Raw genomic sequence first — 14,247 nt, 5'->3', positions numbered from 1 at the left:
CTATTCAATCCTTGGTTTTTCTGCTAAGATTTTGTATAAGGGTTTAAATCACTGCCAAGCTTGGAGTGATTTTATGTGATCTGGATATGTAGCACAAGAGGATGCCAGTCCTGATTTGGGACACTTAGTTCCTACATGTAATACAAAATAATAATCAACTGCTCCCCAGAAATGAACTGAGATTGCCCATTCATTTCAATTGGCAACTGAACAACACTCAGAGGATAACAATTGTTGGTTACTACCTACCTACGTAAGATGTGAAGCAGTGACCTGCAATTGAAAGATTAAACTGTGATAAAATTGGAGCCGCTCTGTAATAATTTATAAATACCATATATTGGCCTGGTTATTGGGATGTGTACTGTATGACTATATTGGTTTAGTTTAATATGGGACTGTAAGGAAAAAAGCAGGAAGGGAAAAGAATAGCTCAAGATGAGCCTCTTCTCTGTACACACTTGAGGGCTGTTAAGAGAAAATGGCATTATAGGAAAAGGCTCATGCACACCAGAGATCAAAATGACCACAGCAGTTTAGAAATGGACTCTGCTTCAAGAGAGGGAGAGGGGAGGGAGTTGTTTGGAGAACCAAGAGCCAGACACAGGCACCCACTGGGACATCTGACGAATCAGGCCTGCCTAGCTTACCATCAGGGAATGGTAAGTCTTTAGATAAGACAGACATGCTCATAGACTATTGTTTTAAAATCCTTTTTCTCTAAGTATTTTTCCTACTGTTAAAAACAAACAGTGCTTTGCTTTAAGAAGGCTATTTGGTCACTATGTACACCACTGATCACAGAATCCCAAAGGGAAGAACTACAGATCTCCAAATTCAGTCAAACCTACTGGATAAACATGATTGGTACACAGGATACTGTAGCCCAGGGCTCTGTCTAAGAGTGGGAGAATAAATATGGATTTACCAAGGAGAGGAAAAGGCAAGAGGCCTGACACTTGAGGGGGTCTAATCAGAGAGACCAGGGAGGGGAAAGAGGTGTAGCTAGTCCTGTATCCATGATAAACATCAACAATATTTCTTGTCTCCTCGCTATTTTGTGTGTGTGGCTTCTTCCTTGTGTACACTTGTCATAGTCTGATAACACAACTTGCTGGAACCAGACCCCTCTGTCTGTACCCCTTGATGGAGAGAGATTCCCTTACCCTTCCTCACCTTTTTTATAAGTTATGGGGCTCTTTTCTCTTTGGGGATGTCTATGTGAAATTATCCAAACAACAGTAATCATACCAAAACCACAAGATTTATTAAAACCAGATAATTAGAGCCCTGCAAATCAGTGGATATCCACTTTATATCCATGGACCATGTTTGCAGATCGTGAATGGATACGGATCCAAATTTTATATATAGAACCCTGCAAATCTGTGTGCAGATGTGGCTATCCATGGACCATGTTTATAGATTACAGATCGGATGCAAATACAAATTTTGTATCCACACAAGGCTCTAAATATAATTAAAAGAAACTGCTTAATGTATCTAGACTTACACTTCTCATCAGCTAAACTAGATAGGCATTTTGAGCTTAGTTACAGAGGAAAAGAAAGATCTTGCACAGGGGTGGCCAACCTGAGCCTGAGAAGGAGCTAGAATTTACCAATGTGCATTGCCAAAGAGCCACAGTAATACATCAGCAGACCCCCATCAGCTCCCCCCCAGTGTCTCCCACCTGCCAGCAGCACCACCGATGGGCATCTAGCCCTCCATTCCTGTGCCTCCTGCCCACCTCGATCAGCAGTTTTGTGGTATGCAAGATGCTGGGGGGAAGAGGGAAGGAGGAGTAGCAAGGGCACAACAGACTCAGGGGAAGGGGCGGGGGCCTTGGGGGAAGGAGTGGAGTGGAGGCTGGGGCCGAGCTAGGGGTTGAGCAGTGAGCATCCTGTAGCACATTGGGAAGTTGGCGCCTGTAGCTCCAGCCCTGGAGTCGGTGCCTATGCAAGGAGCTGCATATTAACCTCTGAAGAGCTGCATGTGGCTCCGGAGCTACAGGTTGGCCACCCCTGATTTTGCATGACTAAAAAGCAAGTCCTTGCTCTGACATCCCCTTGTCAGAACCAGCTCCTGCCACTGTGCCCGGAGAGAGATCAGTGACACCATCCCCCACTCAACCAGTTTACTAAACCATGTATCTGGACATGCAAGCTGACCAGATAAGTCCCTCCTTGATCCAGGGCATCTACCCCTCATTTTCCAAACCAGTTTTCTCCAATTAGCTTTGCACACATTACGGCTTTGTGGGCTCTCAGTATAAAAAAAAATGGCCCATTAAAAGCACGAAGATTGTTTAATGATGATTAATAGCTGCATTTCAAATGTTTAACATTAACCTCAGTCTATATGTCTGAGAGTCATTTTCTAGACTGTCTTTTGAAATAGGAAAATTGGCATTTTTCTCAGTACTGAGGGACCCATATTTTGCTTGTTTTCCATTGTTATGAACTACCAGTTAGGGACAGTCTACAATGAGAACCTACATCGGTATAGTTACGTCTCTCTGGGGTGTGAAATGTGTAGACAGTGCTAGGTTGATGGAAGGATTCTGTTGACCTAGCTACCGCCGTTTGGGGAGGTGGATTACCTATGCTGATGGGAGAACCCCCTCGTGGTACGTAGGTAGCGTCTACACTGAAGTACCACAGTGGTGTTGCTGCACCGCTGTAGCATTTCAAGTGTAGACAAGCCCCTGTTGAAGAGAGAGTTTAAGAGCAGACATGCCCTCAAAAACTTCCATACACAAGATTCTGCCAGTCCTCAGCATCTTTCAATGAGATATTGCTAATTATGTTAAACTGTCCTCCTAACTTCCAGATGACATGGGAAAAACCATGCCCCACAGTCTAGACTGGGGGGAGGGGGGAAAACACACTCATTTTCACTTGTGACCTAAGCCAGAATTTGAACCTGTTTCTCTGGAGCCCCTAAACTGGGATTTGAACTCATGCTCCAAGAAATGAAAAGTAAGGTGAGACAGGTCTAGTGGAATGAGCATGAGACTAGGCACCAGGAGTGGAGTTCTATTCCCATCTCTGCCACTGACTTGCTTTGTGGCCTTAGGCAAGTCACTTATCCTCTCTGTGGCTCAATTTACTCATGTGTACACATGAGGCTAATACCACCTGATGCATATGGGTGTTGTGAAGATAAATTAGTTGCTTGTGAAGTGCTATATGAAAAGCAAGCTACTTAGCTCCCAAGTGTTTTCTATTTCATAATTTTCTTTCTCCAGCTCCATAGAGTAAAGTCTTTCATTCTTTTCTTGTGAGATCAAAATTTGTATGGATGGAAATCATTGCTCCATCATAAAAACAACTTTATGACTTCATTGAATGGAGCAGAATCAAAGAAGCTAATGGTCCAGGCTAAAGGCATCTTTAGCAATTAGGGAGAATATTTAAAAGGAAATGTAATTACTTTTAATATACAGTAAGTTTTCATTAAGTAGGATGATTTTGAACTAACTGTCCCTTTAATGTGGTAGGGGCTATTTATTCCCAAGTTAATGTGCTTGCAGATTGCTTGTTACTGAAATTTCTATCCATAGCTGATCTTCTGGCCTAAGAAAGTTACCTGTGTCAGCTCTGTTTAAACTGTTGTGGCTGGAAACGTGCCTTGTTATATGGCTCAGCATTCAGGGAGCACAACATTATCATCTGCAACAGTTCTAAAGCAGATGGAATGTCTCGACCTGTGCAGCAGAGACAGATGCTATGGCTACACTACAGCTTAAGTAGACATAAATTATGTCACTCAGGGGTGTAAATTAGCCACCCCCAGGAGCGACATAACTTATGCTGACTTAAGTGCTGGTGTAGACAGCGCTATGTCAGCAGGAGAGCTTATCCCACTGACATAGCTACTACTATCATAGGTGCTGACTCCGTGGGTGCTCCAGTCCTGGAGCACCCATGGGAAAAAAAAATGGTGGGTGCTGAGCACACACACACACTCAGGGCCTCCAGCCCACTGGCGGCCCCACTGATCAACTCCTCCCCCTCCCTCCCAGCACCTCCCACCCTCCACAATCAGCTGTTCCACAGCATGCAGGAAGTGCTTGTGCGGGAGGGGGAGAAGCAAGGGCTAGGCACTTGGGGGTGGATGCGGGAAGAGCCAGGGTGGGGGTTTGGGGAAAGGGGTGGCGTGGGGGCAGGGTCTGGGGCAGACCTGGGAGTCAAGCACCGCAGCACATTAGAAAGTCGGCACCGCTGACCGCTATTCATGGGAGCTGGAGTAATTAAGTCAATGGTGGAGCTCTCTTCCATCAGTTTAGAGTGGCTACACTAGAGAACTTGCAGCAGCGCAGCTGTACCGATGCAGCTTCACCACTGTCAGCTCTCTAGCATAGCCACAGCCAGACTATCATACGATAATGTGTGTCTGGTTTAACAGAAAGGTGACTGAAATATCCCTCCGTGACCAGGGTCCCAGTGGGGGCCAGCTGTGGTCACTTGATTAGGGTGAACTGCAAAGAATGGGGCAGACAATCCCTGCAAAGCAGGTGGATAATTCAATACTTAAATTTACCAAGCCAGCATAAAACAGCCTCTTTATGACCTTACTGGTTACTCAGAAGTCCAAACAACACAGTTCCCTTAAAGTGATCCAGCCTCAGGCTTCCATCCAGGTACCCAAGTCAAATTTGATGATTTCTGAAAATCTTATTTCATCATATAAAAGAAAAGGTTTTAACCAATCTCAAAGGTTCAGACACATTACCTCCCAGGTTAATGAAGGTTTCAGATCTTATCCAAATACACGCTACAGCCAATTCTTACTAACTAAACTAAAATTTATTTAAAAAAATAAAACAAAGAGAGAGAGAGTATGGTTAAAAGATCAATATACATATTGACATGAGTTCAATTCTTAAGATTCAGATTCATAGCAGGGATGGTGAGCTTTGTAGTTGTAAAGAGTTCTTTCAGAAATAGTCCATAGGTTATAGTCCAATGTTTATATTTCAGGGTGATCCAGTTAGAACTGGGATCTCAGTCCTTGTAGCTTAGGCTTCCCCTGCATAAAACCTTCGGCCGATTGGAGATGACAGAATCAGGATCCAAGGGTCTTTTTATACAGTGTTCTAGCATTCACTTGACCACACAGTCCTGGGTAAATAATAGGCTTTTGACATAACCTTCTGTCTTCTAAACACCACCAGTAATTAGTTACACAGATTAACATTGGACAATTTGTCCATTAGGCAGTCTATCACAAACTTCAAAGAGACATAGACAACGACATTATTTTACCCACGATTCATCTAAATGTTAATATGCCCTTTTGATCTCTAAATCAATAGTTATAGTTTCAGAGTAGCAGCCGTGTTAGACTGTATCCGCAAAAAGAAAAGGAGGACTTGTGGCACCTTAGAGACTAACCAATTTATTTGAGCATAAGCTTTCGTGAGCTACAGCTCGCTTCATCGGACACGAAAGCTTATGCTCAAATAAATTGGTTAGTCTCTAAGGTGCCACAAGTACTCCTTTTCTTTTTGCAAATACTTATAGTGAGACAGGAACTGTCGGTTTACATGGGTAACATTCATGAGTACACAATTAGTATTACTTCTAACAATATAGGTTTGCATTTTAAAGTTCTAGCCTATCTAGTTCTAGTATAGCCCTAATTACCATTTCTAACAAGAAAAGGAGTACTTGTGGCACCTTAGAGACTAACAAATTTATTTGAGCATGAGCTTTCGTGAGGTACAGCTCACTTCATCGGATGCATTCAGTGGAAAATACAGCGGTGAGATTTATATACATAGAGAACATGAAACAATGGGTGTTACCATACACACGGTACTGAGAGTGATCACTTAAGGTAAGCTATTAAGCAGGAGAGCGGGGGAGGGGGAGAGAACCTTTCGTAGTGATAATCAATGTGGGCCATTTGCAGCAGTTGACAAGAACGTCTGAGGAACAGTGAGGGGGGGAATAAACACGGGGAAATAGTTTTACTTTGTGTAATGACCCATCCGCTCCCAGGCTCTATTCAAGCCTAAGTTAATTGTATCCAGTTTGCAAATTAATTCCAATTCAGCAGTCTCTCCTTGGAGTCTGTTTTTTAAGTTTTTTTTGTTGAAGAATTGCAACTTTTAGGTCTGTAATCGAGTGACCAAAGAGTTCTCCGACTACTACAAAAGGTTTTTTCCCCGCCCCGCTCTCCTGCTTAATAGCTCACCTTAAGTGATCACTCTCATTACAGTGTGTATGTATATAAATCTCCCCGCTGTATTTTCCACTGAATGCATCTGATGAAGTGAGCTGTAGCTCACGAAAGCTTATGCTCAAATAAATTGGTTAGTCTCTAGGGTGCCACAAGTACTCCTTTTCTTTTTGCAAATACAGACTAACATGGCGGCTACTCTGAAACCTGTCATTTCTAACATGTCTTTAAAGGTCAGCTTTGGGTCATTCAGCCTGCAAGCTGTTTAACCCTCTCTGGCCATGAGTTACAGATAAGTTTCCTTGTAAGTACAGAACAGTGGTAGAAATAATGGCTTGCATGCTATGCCTCTGTTAATGCAACCTACAATTGTATTTGCATTTTTGCAAGAGCATTGCATTGCTGGCTAATGGTGAGGATGTGATCGACCACAACTCCCAGATACTTCTCAGTTAGTGCTGCTGCCAAGCCAGTTCTCCCCTATTCGGTATTTGTGCATTTGGTTTTTCTTCCCTAAGTGTAGCACCTTATATTTGTCTTTGTTAAATTTCATTTTGTCTATAGCCCCGTTCTCCAATTTATCAAGATCCCTCTGAATTTTAGCTCTATCCTCCAAAATATTAGCAACCCCCCCGCCAGCTTTGTCTCATCTGCAGACTTGATCAATGTGCTTTTTATACCTACATCTAGGTCATTAATAAAGATGTTAAACAACATCAGATCTAGAACAGATCCCTGTGGAATCCTACTTGAGACCTCCCTCTAATCAAACATCATTCCCTTAATAGCAATGAGTTCATTGCAAGTCTGGGCAAGACTCCCAAAAGTCAGAGGGCCCTAATCAGTTGTTTAAACCAGTGGTTTTCAAACTCAGTTGAAGAAAATTGTTGATGCCCATGACCCAATGGAGCTGGGGATGAGGAGTTTGGGGTGAGGGAGGGGCTTAGGGCTGTGGCAGAGGGTTGGAGTGTGAGGGTGAGGGGTTCTGGATGTGGCCAGGAATGAGGGGTTCTGTGTGTGGGAGGGGGCTGGGGCAGGAGGTTGGGGTGCAAGAGGGGGTCAGGGCTCTGGGCTGGGGGTGCAGGTGCTGGGGTGGGGCTGAGGATGAGGAGTTTGAGGTGCAGGAAGGGGTTCCAGGTTTGGGGGGGGCCTCAGGCTAGGGCAGAGGATTGGGTCACAGACTTACCTCCAGCAGCTTCTGGTCAGTGGCGCAGCCAGGGTGCAGAGGCAAGCTTCCCGCTTGTCCTGGCACCATGGACCACACTGCGCCTGAAGCAGCCCTGCCAGCAGCAGGTCTGGCTCCTAGGCAGAAGCATGCAAGCGGCTCCCCCTGGCTCTCATCCACAGACACCCCCCCCCCAGCTCTCATTGGCCGGGAATCAGCCAATGGGAGTGTGGAACCAGTGCTCAGGGCAGGGACAGCGCACAGAGCCCCATGGCTCCCCGCCTAGAAGCTGGATCCACTGCTGGATGCTTCCAGGGTGCAGCGCGGTGTCGAAGCAAGTAGGCACTAGCCTGCCTTAACTGGACAGCACTGCTGACAGGAATTTTAGAATCCCAGTCAGTGGTGCTGACCAGAGTGACTCAGTGCCTTACATGCCACGATCCAGTACTGGGTCACGACCCAAACTTTGAAAAATGCTGGCTTAAACCAGCCCTGAGACTGAAAAATTCTTAAAAAATTGCATTATCCCAGAATAACGAAAGGAAACTATAGTAATTCATTTCACACCTTAGATAATTAATAAATGACTGAATAAAGAGATCTTAAACAAAGAATTTTGCAAACGTTTTTGTAAATACATGTAACCTTTTCGTTATCTATAAATTGGGCAGATTGCATCATCAGATTGGGGCCTCTTACTGAGAGACAGAGTCAGGGCTGGCCTTTGGGATGGGCCGCCCAAGCCCCCAACCAGGGCAGCCTGCTAAAGAGGGCGCTGCAAGCAGGGTTTGGATTCCCACCTGACCTGCTGAGGGCCAGCGGTGCAGGCAGGCAAGCAGCACCGCTGGAGAGGGGGCAGGAGGGAGAGACTCAAGCTGCAGGGGGCAGTTGGACGACCAGCTGTGGGAGCCAGGTGACCAGGTGACTCCTCCAGAGCAGGGGTTCCCCTCCTCCATGTGTGCAGCTGCTGCTATTCCTGTCCTGCACCCCCTTCCTCTCCGGAGCCACCCCTGGCCACTCCAGACTGGGAGCATCCTGCTGTCTGCTGGGGGGCAGGGGCTGATGTCAGGGGGTCCCCCTCTCCCCTGCACCTAATTTCCACTGAGCTGGGGTGATGGGACAGGGGGAATCTGAGTGTGTGCTGCTGCCTCTCTGTGTCCAGAGCTGTTGCTGCTGCTTGTGTCTGAACCAAGCCTTCAGGCTCCTGACCCAAAGTGCTCTCTTAAAGAGACAGCGCACTCACACTCAGGCACACACACATTCCCCTCAACACAACACACACTGTCACACACACACACTCTCTTCTCTCCCCCCTCCAGCCCCAACACACACATCACCAGGGCTCCCTGCATTCAGGTCACTTCCCCACCTGGGCTGCGCTGAGGCATCAACAACTGCTGCTCTCCTGCCATCTCCTTATGCAGCCTACAGGGTGTATGGGGCAGCAGAGCAGCAGTCCGGGGGGAGCGAGCAGCAATGCTAGCTGCTTTGTGCATCCAGGTGGGTCATTTTCCCCTTGTGGGTGCAGGAGGGGGATGCAAGGGGTAGGAGTGAAGGGGGCACAGTGAAGGGGTTAGGAGCACAGGAGAGAGCTGCAGGGATTAGGGGTGAAAGTGGCACAGTGCAGGCGTTGAGGGGAAGGGAGGATGGGGAGCCTGGGGAGCCCATGGGCACGAAAATGGAAGTTTGCCTAAAGCTGACACTGTACAGAGTAGCACACAAAGAATGTAGCTCCTATCTGAAAGTGTGGGGAATCAGGAAATTTCAAAGTTGTAAGATAGGGGCTGTATTTTTAAATATATACATATATGTTTGAGAGTTCAATCCTTGAGGGGGCCATTTAGGGATCTGGGGCAAAAATTGGGGATTGGCCCTGCTTTGAGCAAGGGATTGGACTAGATGATCTCCTGAGGTCCCTTCCAACCCTGATATTCTATGATTCTATGATTCTATAGAGATAAATTGAAATATTCATTTAACAATATTAGAATTTCTTACAACAGCTTTGAAAATCCCCTCCTTTCCATGCAATCTAAGAGAGCCACATTTTCCATGTTTTGCTCTCCATCCTCAGACTCTAGGTGGTAGCTTGTTTGTTTAACAATTAAAATATTTGATACTTTTTAACAGAAACATTTTGTGATTTACCTTTGCAATCAGCTGCTGTAATTAGAATAGCTGATAATATTTTACAGTGCAATTTGCCTTTAAGCAGCAAAAGCCAGATTCATGGGGCACTTACTGTAAGGTGTTGCCCTACATTCAATTAGTAATATTGCAGGCAAGGAATTTAAGTGGGTACTATAGAGAAAAGAAAGCATTATTTAGAGAAAGCTGCTGCAGCTAGAATAGAAAAATGAACCTATTCATATGCCACTTGCCTCTTGTATTGTGAGCAACAAAACTGTGATCTAGAACAGAGCCAAATAACCTTTATCCGTCTTTTACATGAATTACATGGAAAGACCCAAAACAAACAGCCCCCAGTGGGCCCGGTTTCTATCCTAGGCAAGCAGTTCTATGTCTGACAATGACTAAGTGCACTTGGAGATAGTGTCAAATGGTAATACCAATGAGTTGCTTTCTGGTGATGAACAGTACCCCTGAGATATAGCACACTGAGTTTTATAGCTGACTCTCACGCTACCAATGTGTGGAGAACTTGGACTCCCTTACAGATTCAGGATCTGAACAGGAAACTAAATATGAAAATCCAGCATGCAATTCTCTCTCTCTTTTTTTTTTTTTTTTTTTTTAAAAAGAGAGAATTACATGAGCCAAGATGACTAGTTAGAATTTGGCAGCCTGCCACATAATAAGAATCCTTGCTTAGATTTTTATTAATGTTTGTTAAAGATCTGGGTTTGGAAGCTGAGGATTTCAAATTTCTATTACATTCTGCAGCTGTGAGCTAATATTGGAGAGAGGTCACCAAGAGACAATGCAATCATAGACACGCGTCCTCATCAAAGTCAATGGAAACGTGTGTGTTGAAATCCTGCGGAAATCAAAGAAGGTTAGTGCAAGGTCTAGAGCACCTTTCAAACAGAGTGATCCCCTAAAATACTTTACAGATTGTTGATACTGGAATCACTCACCCAGCACAGAAACGCAGTCACCTCTGAGGGAGAATGCAGTAGCCATTCTTAACCAGTGACACAACACAAAAACTTGAGAAAGTGCACCAGAAAATAACTACACTAGTTGGAATTGCAGTGGGAATGTTAGGAGGACAAAATATTGTTTATCTAATTTTAGGTGAGCCAGAAGGAACCCAAAAGCGAAAGGAATTTTTTTTTAGCATATTGTGCACCCGGGAGTCAATCACGCTCTCCGACGGAAAATTCAACACCCCCCCGCAGCAGAACCCCCCAGAAAAGCCCCAAAACAAGCAACATGCTACTTAAAGAAATATATACGCAGTTACATACACAAAGAAGACAACATATGCTTGCTGGGAGCGGCCTTGGCAGCCCTTTGGCAGGTAGGGAAGTGCTACTATCCCCATTTTACAGATGGGGAACTGGGGCACAGAGAGGTTAAGTGACTTGCCCAAGGTCACACAGTAATAAGGCTGTGGCAGAACAGCACATGGAACCCTGTTCTCCTGAGTACCAGGCTAGTGCCTCAATCACTGGGCCATCTTTCCTCTGGTTTCTTTTCAGATTGTATGTTTCAAAGTAGTACTGACCAAGTTAGAAAGTGGCCAAGGCTTATCCCTGTTCTTGCAAACAGGGTCATGAGATTGTTCATGACTGCAAGTGATCAAGACCTTTATTTAAAATATCATCCAAACACACTACTAAGCAGCATCCCTTTCCCTAGCCTCATGCTGGAGTATTGGTTGTGCACATTTAAACCCTAATTCAGGAAAGCACTCAAGTATATGCTTAAGTCCCAGCGTCTTTTACTTCAGTACTGTTCTGAATCAGGGCCTCAATGGGAAGACAGATGTGCTTAAAATAAAGCCATATATTTGCATACCTAGTTACCTCTGTGCCCTAGGGCTTCTATAACCAATTCATCCATTCCCCCAGAATACTTTTCTGCTGAGTTCAGCAGTTCTGTGTGTTACTGTCCTAAGCTTTTAAAGTGTTAGGCTGGGTGTTGAGGGTTAATGACTTCACCTGCACCACAAGAAGCCTATACTATGCCCAGCCTCTCCCACTGATTCCCTTTGTTTCCTGAGTCTCATTTCACACACACACCCCCCAAAGGAATTTTACAATTAATTTTTGGAGTGGGGGAGAAACTTATTGGATCAAATTAAACCCTGGTGTACATCCAGGGTGAATTTGGACTATTGATTTAACACACTCAGGACCTATTACTTAGCAAAACAGTTTGCGTTTAAACACCAGAAAGACCAAATCGCTGACTTTGTAGGTGTTTAACTGACATTTGCTTAGTTAGTTTCAGCTGGAGATTCCAAAGAAGTTTACAAAGCTGAAGTAAATGAAAACCCTCAACAACCCTCTGAGGTGGGCAAATATTAGCTCAATTTTTTTTAAACTGCTGGGCAAAGAGAGACACAGAGTGGTGGAGTGACTTACCTAAAGCAACATGGTGAGGCAGTGGCAGAGTTAGAAATAGAACCCAGGTGTCCTGGCTCTGAGCCTGCATTCTAATAATCTTCTTAAATCAATCAATTATTATTAATAATAATTAATAATATATTTTTTTAAACCTAAACTAGCTCTTGGAAAATGGGCTTAGATCCAAAAGTGTTGTTGTTTCTGTTTAACATAGAATTACTTCCAGAAATAAAAGCCGTATCTTTTTTTTCTTTGCACTGTAAATATTTCCATGTAATTGTCAGTGTTGAGTTAGAATGGACCTGACAAAGCTTTAGAACAACCAGCAACTGAGCTCTGCAGAATATGCTGGTTTCAGTGGAGAAAGTATCAGTGCCCTGAATTAACACAGCTTTGTAGCTCTATTCTTCGTTCACTGCCAGATGGAAAAATAACATACTCGCCTCCCTCTTGTATTCTGTTGTAGTAGTGCACAGTTCACCCCTTAAATCAGAGTTGGGCAAACTATGGCCCGTGGGCCACTTCCATCCTGCGGGACCATTCTGCCCGGCCCCTGAGCTCCCGGACGGGGAGGCTTGCCCCAGCCCCTCCTGCGCTGTCTCCCCTCCCCCGCAGCCATGCCGCCACGCGAGCAGCATGGTTTGCACCCAAACACCCACCTCCCAAGCTTTCCAACAAGCATGTCTTGCTGCTCTGAGCAGCCTGGTAAGCCGATGGGGGGCAGGAGGTCCCGGGGGGGAGACACGGGACAAGGGGCGGCCAGATGGGGCGGAGGTTTGGGGAGAGGGGCGGTCAGGAGACAGGGAGCAGGGGAGGTTGGGGTCCTGGGGGGGCAGTTAGAGACAGGGGTCCCGGGAGGGGGTGGTCAGGGGACAAGAAGTGTGGGGAGGGATGGGTCAGGGGTCCCAGGGAGCCTGTCAGGGGACAGGGGTGTGGATAGGGGACGGGGCAGTCAGGGGACAAGGAGCAGGGGGGCTTAGATAGGGGGTGGGGGGGTCCCAGGAGGGAGTGGTCAGGGGACAAGGAGGAGGGGGTTTGGATGGGGGGAGGGTTCTGAGGGGGCAGTCAGGGAGTGGGAAGTGGGAGGGGGCGGATAGGGGGTGGGGGCCAGGCTGTTTGGGGAGGCACAGCTTTCCCTACCCGGCCCTCCATACCGTTTCGCAACCCCGATGTGGCCCTCGGGCCAAAAAGTTTGCCCACCCCTGCCTTAAATGGTTCTGATTTGATTTAATCCCATTGCCATAGGACATTACAAAGTAATACCTCAGCCAAGGACACAAAAACACTTGCAGAAGCTACAGGGAAGCTAGGCGAAAACTGTTTTTCTCTCAAAACTCTTACAGTTCCCTATCTGAAGGCAGGGGAAACAATAATAAATAGTGAGCAAAGAAAATCAATCTGTTGTCATCCCAAGAAAAATCTGGGTGGGACCATTGGCTCTTGCCATCTCCTGTTTTTCACTCTGTGAGGTTTCACCAGGAAGGATCTCAGAGGGCTGTTTTCTGTCTCCAGTAACCATTTACTTGGAGCCTCTTATAAATCATCTCCTTTATTTTTCTTTAAATGAGCAAATGTTTTTGTGGATTGTTATTAAATAGAGAATCCCCCAAAGTCCGGAAGGCCAAAAACCAGCCTTTAAGGCATGTCTCCATTTGGAGCTTGGTGTGATTCCCAGCTCAAGGAGACATACTGGCATTAGCTACATGAGCTAAAAATGTGGCTGCAGCAGCATGAATGCCAGGAGGGGTTAGCCGCCCCAAGTACATACCAATACAAGACCCTAGGCATATTCCTCAGCCATGGCAGCATGAGCGGTGAGATGGGCTAGCTGCCCTATATATGTACCATCCAAGAACGTAGGTACGTACTCTGGGCCACTAGCCCATCCCACTGCTCATGCTGCTGCAGCTATACTCTATTTTTGGTGTGCTAGCTTGATGAACTGGGAATCACACTCCCAGCTCGAACTGTAGACATACCCTGTCTGGAAGGATTAGGGAGAAATTTCCTCTATGGGCAAGTTATTCCATAATTGCTAACTTTCAGGGTTCTTCCCCTTTCCTTTGTAGCCGCTGAGATGCACAAATGTTGGAGATAGACTCTGCACTAGCTGAATCATTGGTCTTATCCAGTATGATAACTCCTGGGTCTGTGTATCAAATTATCTTTTTTATGACATTCTTACTCAGTGGCACCGGGGCCTAATGCAATAGCAAGCACAAGTTCACTTTTAGGGATTTTGCTTACTGGATTTTGATTTCTTCAATCCCTCTTCATTGTCCACACTTAAGACACCATCCTCCTCTTGAACCAACGTCAATGACATTGCAGGACTTATCCAGTAGCCAGTGATGTGGT

Source organism: Lepidochelys olivacea (genome assembly GCF_965140295.1).
Source record: "Lepidochelys olivacea isolate rLepOli2 genome assembly, chromosome: 6".
Classification (NCBI taxonomy): domain Eukaryota; kingdom Metazoa; phylum Chordata; order Testudines; family Cheloniidae; genus Lepidochelys; species Lepidochelys olivacea.
Note: the sequence above shows the minus strand (reverse complement) of the source record.